The 13,687-nt window shown below is 38.5% G+C and overlaps 1 non-coding gene across 1 annotated transcript; it reads left to right on the top strand.

Moving 5' to 3' along the window:
• The first annotated feature begins 1,519 nt into the window (after nt 1–1,519).
• Nucleotides 1,520–1,626, top strand: LOC146921951 (small nucleolar RNA R71). The gene has a single exon (XR_015013009.1). It is a non-coding gene; the product is annotated as a small nucleolar RNA R71 (small nucleolar RNA).
• Nucleotides 1,627–13,687: the final 12,061 nt, after the last annotated feature.

Here is a 13,687-nt window from a genome sequence, read left to right on the forward strand (position 1 = left end):
AAGCAAATATAGCAAATGTTAACAGGGTGGTTATAAAGCATAACCCTCAATATGAACAACTCATCAGTCCTCATCATTCCTATCTCTTTCCTAGTCTATCCATAGCATTAGCATCAGGGTATCTACCAGCACAAATAAGTTTAAAGATAAGAGATTGATACCTACTCCTTTGCTTGTCATCTTTAAAATGGATGCCATGGTTGCGGAGTGTTGATTTCTTCCTCCCTGCATCATCATCTGAGCCAACAATCTCCTTCCCTAATTTATTTATTTTTTTTAAAAGTTTTTTTTTTAAATTTTTTTCTTAGGCACGACCGTGCCTACTCTCCGGTCTTTAGGCACAAATTTTTTATTTTTTCTAAATTTTTTTTTATTTGCATCATCTTGGACAAGTACCTACAAAACAAATTTAAATAACACAAAACAAACAAAATAAAAGCAATAAAAGTCATGGGTTGCCTCCCACGAAGCGCTCGTTTAGAGTCATTAGCTTGACGGTTAGGAAGTGGTTTATGTATCCTATACCCAATCTTTCAGAAAGGGACAATGACATCAAACTGACATTCTCTCCCAAATCACACATGGCTTTTTCTATAGTATAAGATCCTATGACACAAGGTATGGAAAAACTTTCTAGATTCTTAAGTTTAGGTGGCAATTTGGTTGGAAGTATTTCAATAGAATTCCTAAACTGGTCATCTAACTTTGATTTAACACAACCTTGTGTTAAGGGAATTTTAGTCTCATGAGATGGTGAAACAAATGACTTTTCATTCTCTCCTATGGCTTTCTCGCCTTGAGGCTCATCACTCCCTACCTCTCCTTCATTGTTCTTAACTTTCACAATGAGGTCCTCTAATTGTTTACCATCCCTAAGAGTAATAGTACTTATATGGTCATTGGGGTTGGTTTCGGTTTGGCCTAGAAGGACTTCGGAGGTTTGAGAGGAAGTAGCCGCTTGTTGGGCTATTTGGGAGATTTGAGTCTCTAGCAATTTTTGGTGAGTATAAATGGAGTTCACTTTAGATGTAAGCTTGACACCAGAGTCTTTCAAAAATTCAGTTTGATTTTTAAGCTCTTGGAGCTGCTCGGATTGATTTATAAAATAATTTTCTAAAAAAAATTCCAAGCTGGATTTTTGAGGGACTCTTTGGTTGTTTGCATAACTGGGTGGTGTTGTTTATTGTCCAAAAATATTTTGAGGGGTTTGAAAAAAATTTGGTTGTTTCTACACCCTTGATTATAGTTTATTTGCTCAAGACTTCTAGCGACACTACCTAGATGATCAAGGGAAGAAATTTCATACATACCTACCTCTTTTTTAGAGGGTGAAGGAGCAACATTAGTGATGTCCCTTCCGTAGGTCCACTGATAGTGATTTTGTGCCATGTCCTCGATCAAAGCATATGCTCCTGTGTATGTTTTATTCATCAAAGCTCCACATGCAGCTGCATCAACATAAATTTTTGTGGTATACAAAAGACCATTATAAAAAGTGTGAATAATAAGCCACTTATCTAAACCATGACGGGGACAAAGTCTAAGCATTTTTTTGAAACGCTCCCAAGCATCGTAAATAGATTCTCCATCTTTTTGAGTGAATTGTGTGATTCGATTCCTTAATTGAACAGTTTTAGAATAGGGAAAGAATCGGACAAGAAAAGCTTGCTTCAATTGGTGCCATGAAGTGATAGAACCAATTTCCAATGAATGAAACCAAGCACTAGCTCTATCCCCTAAGGAAAAAGGAAAGAGGTGCAGCCTTACGGCCTCTTGGTTTGCATTCAAGGTTCCACTGAGTCTTAAAAAAGTTGAAATATGAAAATTCGGATCCTCAGCGGGTGATCTGAAAAATTGATGTTGCTGCACTAAGTGAATAAGTGCAGGTTCTATTTCAAAATTGTCCTCAACCGTTGGGTACACAATAGCATCGTATGACTCATTCGAAGATGGGATTACATACTTTTTGAGAGTGCGTTCCTCAACCATATCATTATTATTTCATGCTTCCCAAGAAGTTAAAGGCAGAAGAAGAAATAGAAAAAGAAAGAAAGAAAAAAAATAAAATAAAGAAATTTTTTTTTTCAGTCTAATCGTTAAAAAAAATTAATCAAATTGCAATAACTCCCCGGCAACGGCGCCAAAAACTTGATGGGATAAACCGCAAGTGCACGGTTTGTTGGAACAAAATGTGTTTAACATTGAACCTCAAAGAGTTTTGATGATAACAAGGTATTAAAAAATTGTAAATTGGACTAGCTAATATTTGTTCAAGTGTACAGGACCATAGTTAAAGTTACATCATTAATTGGTTCTGAATGAGCAAATAAAGAGCAAATGGAAATGAAGCTTAGACGATTCTGAAGGCAATACGCTCCTGAAAAGTGGAAAGCGCTCCTGAAGTCAAGCTGCTCCTGAAGAGAGTAAAACGCGCTCCTGAAGAAATAGTGCTCCTGAAGACAAGAGGTCCAGAAGCCACATTATCAGAAGCTGCAACATCAGAAGCTGCAGAAGCTGCATCATCAGAAGCTACCTCATCAGAAGTCATTTCACCAGAAGCTGAAGATCAACTGGATTTGCAGAAGATTCAAAGATTGAAGAATCTACACTGCAAAAGCTGTCTATTGGACTCGAAAACACAGCAGAAAATTAGTGGAACTTTGCAACGGTCATTTCAAAGGTGTTTGAAGGCATGTGCTTGCAATTTGGATGAAAGCGTTGACATTGTACTATTGTACGAACTGTACAACCACCTTCTCCACTACTCTGTTTTGTGTCCACGCTACAAGACAAGAAAACAGCTTCAGAATACGGCTTCTCCTGCATAGATGTTCCTTTGGATAAGGAACGGATTTCAAATTTGTTCTTCATAGGACAACAACCAAATCAGGCAAAATATCATTGGTGAAAGATCAAGCTTCAACAACGACTCTTTGGTGTGCTGGCAATTTCACAACGTCTCTTTCACACCTCTATATAAAGGAGTGAAGACTTAGAGTTTTGGCAATGCAAGAACGCTGAACGAAAGACTCACAACATTTTTACAAGTGCCAAACCTCTGCTGAAATTGTTCTGCATTCACTTAGAATTTCTGTGTCTCAAAGTCATATCTTAGAAATTCTTAAGTCCTTTGAGTCTGTATCTGATTTATATTGTGAGCACCTCTGATTGTATATCAAGTGTTCAACCTTAAACAATTTTCTGTGTAATTTTGTTTAGTTAGGAAGTCTCTTGCAGTTGTGCTTGAGAAGGAAGTCTCTTGATTGTGTTCTTGAGCAAAGGAAGTCTCTAGCTTGTGTGCTTGAGCAAAGGAAGTCTCTTGCTTGTGTGCTTGAGCAATTGTAATCAGATATTACTCTTAGTGAAATCTCCTTGGAAGTGCAAGGGGGACTGGACTACTTCCGGATTGTGGAAGGAACCAGTATAATTGCTTTGTGTCGTTCTTCTTCCCTCTCTCTGTTTTATTCCGCTGCATTTAGATTCTGACCATCACTTCAGAAGCTGTCTCAATTAGCTTCTGATCAGTGTGTTCAGTTTTTTTTTTTTTTTGGAGAAACGAAGAATTTTTTCAAAACACAATTCAACCCCCCTTCTTGTGTTTTTCTCACCTTCAATTGGTATCTAGAGCCTGGGTCTGTTGTGTAACACTTAACCGTGTAACAGTCAAAGATCTGAGAAAAACATGTCTACTCCTCCTCCTACTGGTTCTAGTGATACTATCTATAAAAATGTCTCACATGATTATAGTGATAGTAAGAAATCCAGTGTTGGGAAGATTCCAAAATTCAATGGAGATGCTGAAGAATTCTCTTGGTGGAAGACCAACTTTTACAGTTACATCATGAGCCTAGATGAAGAATTATGGGATATTCTGGAAGATGGTGTTGGTGATTTAGTCCTTGATGAAGAAGGAGCTGCTGTGGATAGAAAGAAACATACTCCAGATCTGAGGAAACTCTACAAGAAGCATCATATTATCAGAGGAGCCCTTGTCACTGCCATACCCAAAGCAGAATACATGAAGATGAGTGACAAATCCACTGCGAAAGCTATGTTTGCTTCTCTCTGTTCAAATTATGAAGGGATCAAGAAGGTCAAAGAAGCAATGGCTCTCCTGCTTGTACATCAGTATGAGTTATTCAAGATGAAGGATGATGAAACTATTGAGGAGATGTACTCAAGGTTTCAAACCTTAGTTTCTGGGCTACAGATTCTAAAGAAGAGCTATGTTGCTTCTGATCATGTAAGCAAGATACTCAGAAGCTTACCTGCCAGATGGAGACCAAAGGTGACTGCCATTGAGGAAGCTAAAGATTTAAACACTTTAAGTGTCGAAGATCTTGTTAGTTCTCTCAAAGTTCATGAGTTAAGTCTTAATGAACATGAGTCTACTAAGAAGAGTAAATCAATAGCTCTTTCATCCAAAGGCAAGTCATCAAAAGCTCTCAAAGTGGTTGAATCTGAAGAGGAAGAACAGTCAAGTTCAGATTCTGAACCAGATGCTGCTGAAATGGCCATGCTCTCAAACAGACTTCAATATCTGGCCAAGAAGAACAGAAAGTTTCTCTCCAGAAGGGGTAACTCCAGAAGCTCAAGGAAAGAAGATCAGAAGGGATGCTTCAACTGTAAGAAGCCGGGACACTTCATTGCTGAATGCCCTGATCTTCAAAGAGAAAAGTCAAAGGACAAGTCAAAGAGGTCTACATTCAAACCAAGCAAATTCAAGAAGCAGATTAAGCAGAGTTTAATGGCAACCTGGGATGATTTGGGTAGTGAATCTGGATCTGATAAAGAGGAAGCTGATGAAGATGCAAAGGTAGCTGTTGGGTTAGTAGCAACAACAACTTCAGAAGCTGGATCAGATTCAGACTCAGAAGATGAAAACGAGGTATATTCCAAAATTCCCAGAGATGAACTTGTTGAGTCACTTAAAGAACTTCTTACGCACTTTGAAGTAAGAACCAATGAGTTGAAGGATTTAAAAGAAAAATATGCTGATTTGGTACAACAGCAAAAATCAACTCTATTGGATCTGAAAGCTTCTGAACAAGGACTTAGGGGCTTTGACTTCATGTGTAAAACATATGAAGATCAGCTCAGGTTCTTATGTCAGAAGCTACAAGAAAAGTGTAATGAAAAACCTTTAAGTAACCATGAAATTGCTCTTGAAGATTTTATTATATCTGGCATTGACAGAAGCAGAGTAGCTTCTATGATTTATAGCATTTACAAGAACAATGGCAGAGGAATTGGTTTTCCAGAAGTGAAACTTGAGAAAACCAATCTAAAATCTTGTTGTGAATGCATCAAGGAAGGTCTGAAAACCTTCTTTGTACCAGAAGGGGCTGAGTTGGAAACTGTTGTTCAATCAGAACCCGAAGCTTCTAGTTCTAAGGATAAGATTACTTCAAAGCCAAAGAACTCTAAGTCAAAGGCTATGATCAAATCTGATTCCAAGACTTCAAAGGTTAGGATCCTGAAAAGATCAGAACCTATTCCTCAGAGTCTGGTGAAACCAAAATCTGGGGTTCTGAAGTCTAAGTTTCAGAAGAAGACAGTTACTGCTTCTGAAGTACCAAGACCTAAGGTGATGGTTAATCAGAAGCAACCTAACTCACAGCACAAGGTACAAGAAGTGAAGAGTAAAGCCTTAAGTACTAACCTTCCAGGACCCATAGGACAATGGGTACCTAAATCTAAAAATGTCAATGATGCAGGTATGTCTAAGAGCAGTGCCAAAGCAAAGATCGTGGTACCTAGACAGCGGTTGCTCAAGACACATGACAGGAAACAAGTCCATGTTCCTCAGCCTAACAATGAAAGATGGAGGAAATGTGAAGTTTGGAGGAAACCAGACAGGCAAGATCATAGGTACAGGAACTATTGGTAATTCCTCTACCTCAATTAATAATGTATGGTTGGTAGATGGTCTTGAACATAACCTTTTGAGCATTAGTCAATTTTGTGATAATGGTTATGATGTGCTTTTTGAAAAACCCAACTGTACAGTAATCAACAAGGAAGACAAATCCATTGTGTTCAAAGGAAAGAGAGTTGACAATGTCTATAAAATCAATTTTTCTGAACTGGCTGATCAGAAGGTGATTTGCCTACTATCAGTGAATGATAAGAAATGGATGTGGCACAGAAGGTTGGGACATGCTAACTGGAGGTTAATCTCTAAGCTTAGTAAGTTACAACTTGTGAAAGGGCTACCAGACATTGACTATCATTCAGATGCACTCTGTGGTGCATGTCAGAGAGGGAAAATTGTGAAATCATCTTTTAAAACCAAAGACATTGTTTCAACCTCAAGACCTTTAGAATTACTCCATATTAATTTATTTGGACCAGTGAGTACTGCATCCTTATATGGAAGTAAATATGGATTAGTCATTGTTGATGATTACAGCAGATGGACTTGGGTGAAATTCCTGAAAAGTAAGGATTATGCATATGAGGTATTCAGTAACTTCTGCACACAAATTCAAACTGAAAAAGAGTCAAAAATTTTGAAAATCAGAAGTGATCATGGTGGAGAATTTGAAAATGAGCCATTTGAAGCTTTTTGTGAAAAACATGGAATCATCCATGAATTCTCTTCTCCTAGAACTCCACAACAAAATGGGGTTGTAGAGAGAAAGAATAGAACGTTACAAGAAATGGCCAGAACCATGATCCATGAAAACAATTTGGCTAAACATTTTTGGGCAGAAGCAGTGAATACAGCATGTTATGTTCAAAACAGGATCTATATTAGACCTATTTTGGAGAAAACTGCATATGAACTCTTTAAAGGAAGAAAACCAAATATCTCTTACTTTCATCAATTTGGATGTACATGTTACATTCTGAACAACAAGCTCTACCTAAAGAAATTTGATGCCAAGGCCCAAAGAGGAATCTTTTTAGGTTACTCTGAAAGGTCAAAGGCATACAGAGTGTATAATTCAGAGACACTCTGTGTTGAAGAATCTATGCACGTCAGATTTGATGACAAAGAGCTTGAAGATAAAACTTCAAAGCAAGATGAAAGTTTTGCAGAGATACAGGTTCCTGAAGTTACTCCAGAACCTGATCAGATAGCTGAATCTGAAGATAGTCCAGAAGCTGAACCCACATCAGAAGCACAAGATGAAACTGCTTCTGATGAAGCACAAGATGGCTCACATCAAGCAGATCCTCCCAGAAACATATTCAAACATAAGTCTTCACACCCTGAGGAGCTAATCATTGGAAATAAAGATATTCCAAGAAGAACAAGATCACATTTCAGACAAGTAGAGTCAATGATTGGACTAATCTCAATGACTGAACCTACAACAGTTGATGAAGCACTCTCAGATGATGGATGGATCCTAGCTATGCAAGAAGAGTTGAATCAATTTCAAAGAAATGATGTGTGGGATCTGGTACCCAAACCTCAGCACAAGAACATTATTGGAACAAAATGGGTATTCAGAAACAAGCTAAATGAGCAAGGTGAACTAACAAGAAACAAAGCCAGACTTGTTGCACAAGGGTATAGTCAACAAGAAGGCATTGATTACACTGAAATATTTGCTCCAGTTGCAAGATTGGAAGCAATCAGGTTACTTCTTTCCTATGCAGTTAATCATGGCATAATATTATATCAGATGGATGTCAAGAGTGCATTTCTAAATGGTGTCATAGAAGAAGAAGTGTATGTCAAGCAACCTCCTGGATTTGAGGATATTAAATATCCTGACCATGTTTTTAAACTGAAGAAATCACTATATGGCTTGAAACAAGCTCCCAGAGCTTGGTATGATAGACTAAGTAATTTCTTAATCAAGAATGATTTTAAAAGAGGAAAGGTTGATACAACACTCTTCAGAAGGACCCTTGGGAAAGATATTCTTGTTGTGCAAATATATGTTGATGATATAATATTTGGTTCTACTAATGCATCTCTTTGCAAGGAATTCTCTAAGTTGATGCAGGATGAATTTGAAATGAGCATGATGAGAGAGCTGAAGTTCTTCCTTGGCATTCAAATCAATCAATGCAAAGATGGAGTCTATGTTCATCAATCAAAGTACACAAAAGAGCTTCTGAAGAAGTTCAAACTTGAAGATTGTAAAGTGATGAACACTCCAATGCACCCTACGTGCACCTTAAGCAAAGAAGATGAAGGAGCTAGATCAGAAGATGTATAGAGGTATGATTGGTTCTTTGTTATACCTTACTGCATCTAGGCCAGATATTTTATTCAGTGTATGCTTGTGTGCAAGATTCCAATCAGATCCTAGAGAATCTCATATGACTGCTGTCAAGAGAATCTTCAGGTATTTGAAAGGAACAACTAATCTTGGACTCCTTTATAGGAAATCCTTAGATTATAAGCTAATTGGATTCTGTGATGCTGATTATGCTGGTGATAGGATTGAAAGAAAGTCAACCAGTGGCAATTGTCAATTTCTGGGTGATAATCTTATATCCTGGGCTAGCAAAAGACAAACAACTATTGCTATGTCTACAGCAGAAGCAGAATGCATTTCAGCTGCGTTGTACACAACTGCTTTGGATGAAACATCAGTTGGAAGACTATCAGATAATTGCTAACAGTATTCCCATTTATTGTGATAATACTGCTGCTATTTGTTTGTCTAAAAATCCAATTTTGCATTCAAGAGCTAAGCACATTGAAATCAAACACCATTTTATCAGAGATTATGTTCAAAAAGGAATTTTAGATATACAATTCATTGATACTGAAAATCAATGGGCTGATATATTTACTAAGCCTTTAACTGTTGAAAGATTTGATTTTATAAAAAAAAATTTGAACATGCACTATGTGTCTGATTAAAGGTTGCTTGCTCCTGAATAGGATTTTAGGTTCTGAAGTTAGTTCAGAAGCAGTAGTCCATCAGAAGCTCTTTATTGAGGTTCTGAGGAAAACTCGCTTCTGATAATGATGACGTCAGCATCTGAAGTCCAGAAGCTGGATTTATTGCTTTCGAATAGTTGAATTAGTGGAAACGTTGGGAGTTACTTTTTAAAAGTAACTTCTGGCCCACTAACTTGGTTGTTACTCTGTGAACTTCTTACGTGGCCTGTATGTGTTGGTGTATAACAAAAAGGACAATGATGATTTAATAGCTTTGAAAGTACTTTTCACGCGCCCCCAATTTGTCATTAATGTTATGTTTGTTTGTTTGTCTCTTTTGAATTGCAAACATTTTTACTCTTAAACACTTTTTCAATTCACACACTACTCACTCACAACAAACACATTTTGCTCTCAAACCTCTTGCGAAGTAAGCGCAAAAACCTTAGAACCCTATATTCTCTAAATCTTCTTCAATCATCATCAAAATGGCATCATCAAGTTCGCAACGAGAAGGTTCAGTATCTACTTCACGAATGGTCCCTGAATATGACTACAGAGGAAGAAGCATGAAATTGGAAGAATGGGATTTACAAGTTCTGTAACACCCATACTAGACGTATCTAGAATGTCTAGCACGTGCGTTAAGTTTAGTATTGGATACATTAAAATTTTAAGACAATACAACTACGAGTGAATATATATACAACCAAATGCGTTCGTACATAATAATACAACTCAACTTTTCTAAAAATATTATGAATGCATCCTTGATTATCCATCTCATCCTGCAGCGGGTACGAACGAACACTTGTCGTAACGTCCATTCAGCTACTAGCTTGCTAATCCAACCTGTTTATCTGAAACAAATAAGGATTGGGATGAGACATAATGTCTCAGTGAGTTCCCCTAAATCCTAGGCTACAGGCAACCTCAGGGGAAACCTACGGTCACCACGTGTCTAAAATACAACCTGACGGTTGATTATACGTGTGTGGGGACTTGCATACTTAGACGGTCGTGCATACTAGGGCCGTCATAGTCTTATCTCACTTGTTATAGGCTTCACTTCCTATACGTGTCATGGCGGTCGAGGGGAATCTAAAACCGCATTGCCAAGAATACGCTCTACGCATTAAGGCCCAAGTCTAACATAATCATGACACGATTCTAACCCGGACGATTAGGGGAAACCTAATATCGTCAACAGTATATCTTTCTCTATATTTGCTCTATGCATAACTATGTTGTATCTAACAACATATTCCATCTTGATATCATGCTAGTTTGACGATCTATGTCTATGTTCTACTCTTCTTGACGATTTACGCTAAGGCTCTACTAATTCTTGACGACCTACGTCAAGGCTCTATGACCTAACATAAATATATCTAACAAATATACATAGTCAAGTTCATTCATAAAATTAGCGTTTAACAAACAAATATTATCTGAGTTCATTTTACGGAAAGCCCCGAGTGGAGTAACCCCGAGCGCATTCCCTATCTACCCGATGGATACCTATCTAAGGTATAACCAACGACACTCCTGCAGTGACGTGCGGGATCCTTACGGCTAACCCCGTTTCACCTAATGGAAACCTCTTGAACCAACCTAGTGTGGACACAAGAGACACGACACTACCTCTTGCTTACTAAGTGACATGCGGGTTCCTTACGGTTAACCCCGTTTCACCTAATGGAAATCCCTTGTGCCAACCTAGTGTGGACACAAGAGACACGGCACCTTTATCTTTAAAATCTTGGTCTAAATATATGCATGAGTATTAAATCTATACTAGCTATCTCTTTTACCTCGGATGTCTATACGATCCAACTAGAGGTAAACTATATGCTTGCTTAACTTACTACGTGAAGAGATATCTAATCAATTCACGTCTTGCCATACTCGTATGGCACTCTAGTTTCTATTCGAAGAGATTACTCTATGCCACTTCGCAACTAGTCAAGCATACAACTCATGCCTAACATTCTATTCTCTACTAACTATTCTAGTTCTTGACAAGCTATGTCAAGGCTCTACTTTCTTCCCATGCCTAGTTCCTTGCTACCCGAAAATTCGGCTAAAACTCTCTTGAGTCATCCTTGTAATACATGCTAAGATTGCCATGATTAATGATGCAAGGATCAATTGACGATGTGTGCAAATTTTCAATACTTTCTAAAGACCGAAAATGCCATAAAGCCAAGTTACGAGCCGTTTATAAATTTCATGATTTGATAAAGCCAAGCTTGTTCCAGTAGAAAGATAAGTAAAAACAGTACAAGAATACACCGAAACGATCGCTACGGACCCCCACGCGACTGCCCCCAAGCACCCGAGCGCAGAACAACGCGAACGTTGTCCTGTCTGGGGCGCCTGGCGCCAGGGTTGGGGCGCCTAGCGCTGGCTCCCTGACTTGTGGGCGCCTAGCGCCCTTGTTCAGGTGCAGCGCTGCGAATTCTGCGTTTTCGCGTGTTCCGGCCGCGGGTTTTCGCCATTTTTGACCCAAAACTCATCCAATTCGATCCTGTAATGCACCAAATACATCCAACAACATATATAGACTTATTTAAACATAACTCATGGAAATTTTAACATATAATCACCTAGGATTGGCTTGGGGTACTAAAGTTCCATAAACACTAAACTAACATAAATCATGATTTCTTCACAAGATTGAACAACCCCAAAGGTAGGATATCTATCTATGGAACTCACATGATATAGCAGCACCTAACAAGCTTTGATCCATCTTGTTCAAGCTCAAACCCTAACTTCCAAGTTCCTCTAATCATTCTAAACTTCTCCTTCTTGATGTTCTTGCTCACAAAGCTTCTTTGATCCATGCTTGACCACTAATCCCATGTGTTTGGAAGCTTTGAAAGATTATGGTAGAGAGAGAGTGGCGTGGCTAGAGAGAAGGAAGAGAGAAATTCTTTCTCTCAAAACCTAGAGAGAGAAAGTCATGAAGATAATGAAGAATTTTGGCCCAAAACAACTTTTATACCACTTTGCGTGCAAGTACCAGAATACCCTTGCCTCAGGCGTGTTAAATCCGACACTGATACTTAACTCATATTAAGCTGACATCCCATAAATTATTTCATCACACTTATTTTCCATGAACTTAAATCCTCTGGCATTATCGTCTGGTAATATTCTGATACTGACAGGCGGGATGTTACAAGTTCAGATAGAGAATCCAGTGGATTTTGATTCTCTGGCCTTTCATAAGTGTTGGATCAGAAGCTACTATGAAAAGCAAGGACTCATGCATTACTTCAAAATGTTGAATGGACCAACATATGAAGCTCTGGTTAGACACTTCTGGGTAAGAGCAAAATTTTACAACAGAGCGGCATCCCTAGCTGAGGAAAGTCAGATGGTGTTAATGTATCCTGAATTAGAAGGGAAGACAAGAGAAGAAATGGGTCTTGCGCCGTTTGTTGAAGACGAAATCAGATCAAGTATCTGCGGTATTCCAGTAAGAATTACTCAATGGCAGATAGAAGCTGTTCTTAAGGTTGAAGCGTCTGGATACTATTCTGGAATTGATCTTTCAGATGCTGCTGAAAAACGCATTTGGAAAAAGCAAGCTAATTTGGTAATATACAATTCTGAGAAGGAGAAGAAATATGCTGAACTGAGCATGGAAACTAAGATGCTTCTGAAGATTCAGAATGAGAACCTGTTTCCATGTGGTGACAGTGTGAAACCAAATTTAGCTCAGAAGGTCCTTCTCCAGCACTTCATCAAAAAGGAAAAAGTGAACGTGCCCAAATATATGTTCAAGTAACTCATAGAGTGTCTGAAACAGAGTCAGCTACTGGATAAACCCTGGGTTCCTTATGGAAGACTCTTATCGGAGATATTCTATCAAGGAGGTGTCTTGGACAGTCTCAGTAGATCTCAAGGTTACACAGATCAGCTACTTGACACTAAGACTGGAAAGTTCATTAATGCTCATACTCTCTTAAATATGAAGCTAATCAGTAAAGTCACCCAACTTCAAACTGATTTAAGTGAATCCCATGTGTTGTCTGATCTTATGAGAGATTTTCCACCCATTTGCAAACGGGATCCTATTGAAGTGCAGATGAGGTACATCAAGGATCACTATGAGACAACCAACAAGATCATCAGATTGGATGAAGTTCCTGAAGAAATGTTTGGTGGTGCAGTGCCTCTAGCAAAAGGCAGAAGATCTAAAAGGAAAATGACTGCAGAAGATTATCTGGAGGTTGAAAAGACCGTTAAGAAGGCAAGAGTTGCTGTTGACAAGCTCAAGATTGGTGGTTCATCTGTACCATCAATTGAAGAAGCTTTTGAAGACATCGATTCGAGGTTGATCATGGATGTTGGCATTACTGGTAATCAACCTGTAGTACCAAAGAAGAAGAGGAAGCCATCAGTAAGGAGAACCAAGGACTTTCCTCATGTGTCTGAGAAGGGTGAAGCTCCTACTAATATGTCAGAAGCTATTGGAAAAGCTATGGAGATCGCTTCTGAACTTCAAGAGAGGGTAATGACAGAAGCATCACAACTTCTTAAAATTTCTGGCATTGCTGAAGACGATCAAATGAAGTCAGCTTATTGTTTAGAACCTTCTACAACAGGTAATATCTTCACACACTCAGAACCAGTAGTACATGAGATATCCAGTGACTCTCCTTCACCTTCTTCAAAATCCTCATCATCATCTTCAGATTCTGATGATGATATACCCATAGCTCAACTTTTTCGAAAACCAGTAAAACGCCAGTCAACATCAACCAATACCAACACAAAGCCATCTCAGTCACGCATTTATGAACCAGTTGGTCATATAAT

This window comes from Medicago sativa, chromosome 5 (assembly GCF_051527215.1).
Source record: "Medicago sativa cultivar Bolivia chromosome 5, Bolivia_mono, whole genome shotgun sequence".
NCBI classification, from domain to species: domain Eukaryota; kingdom Viridiplantae; phylum Streptophyta; class Magnoliopsida; order Fabales; family Fabaceae; genus Medicago; species Medicago sativa.